This window comes from Cicer arietinum, chromosome 2, assembly GCF_000331145.2.
Source record: "Cicer arietinum cultivar CDC Frontier isolate Library 1 chromosome 2, Cicar.CDCFrontier_v2.0, whole genome shotgun sequence".
Classification (NCBI taxonomy): domain Eukaryota; kingdom Viridiplantae; phylum Streptophyta; class Magnoliopsida; order Fabales; family Fabaceae; genus Cicer; species Cicer arietinum.
Genome location: NC_021161.2, coordinates 35,461,117 through 35,461,815, shown reverse-complemented (window position 1 = coordinate 35,461,815; position 699 = coordinate 35,461,117).

Below are 699 nucleotides of genomic sequence, written 5' to 3'. Positions count from 1 at the left end.
CTCCAGACATGATTCTGGAGGAGCGCCTGGAAGGAGTTGAGGAGGATGATTTTTTGACGATTTTTGGAGTAATAGAAGGAGAAGAGCTTTTGGATGGTTGAGATGAAGAAATGGTGTTCATGGAAGTTGCTTCAGATTGGTTTTCCTCATGACAATCTGAGTCAGTGCTTGAGTAGACGTCTTGGTTTTCCTCTGGTTCTTGGCATGATTTTTTGTGTTTTACAGTCATTTTGATTCGAGCCATTGATAGGAAAAGGTGGAAGAAACTGATGGGTGAAGAAAGGTTTTCTGGGCAAATGGTTGATGAGTGAGAATGATAGAGGATGGGAAACATAAAGACGAGGATGGGAGATGAACAGAGAGAACGTGTGAGGAAACGTGTGAGGGACCATGAGAGAACGTGAGGAATCGTGAAAAGACGTTAGGAGACAGGAAAATTTAATGCGCCGTATGCCTAAGAAGCTAGTGAGATGATGGATTGGATGGATGAGTCACGTGGCCGTAAATGCATTTAATGCATGGCGTGGAACACGGAGGCATGCGCCACGCGTGCTGCCCAATGACAGAGAAGGCGTGCCACTTTTCTCTAGGCTGCCACGTCAGGGGACGTTTCACTAAACAGGACATTCCGTCCTCTGATGGTTTTCCTATCCTCACATGCCTAACTAAAATTGTAAAAACTTATTTAAAATAGCAACA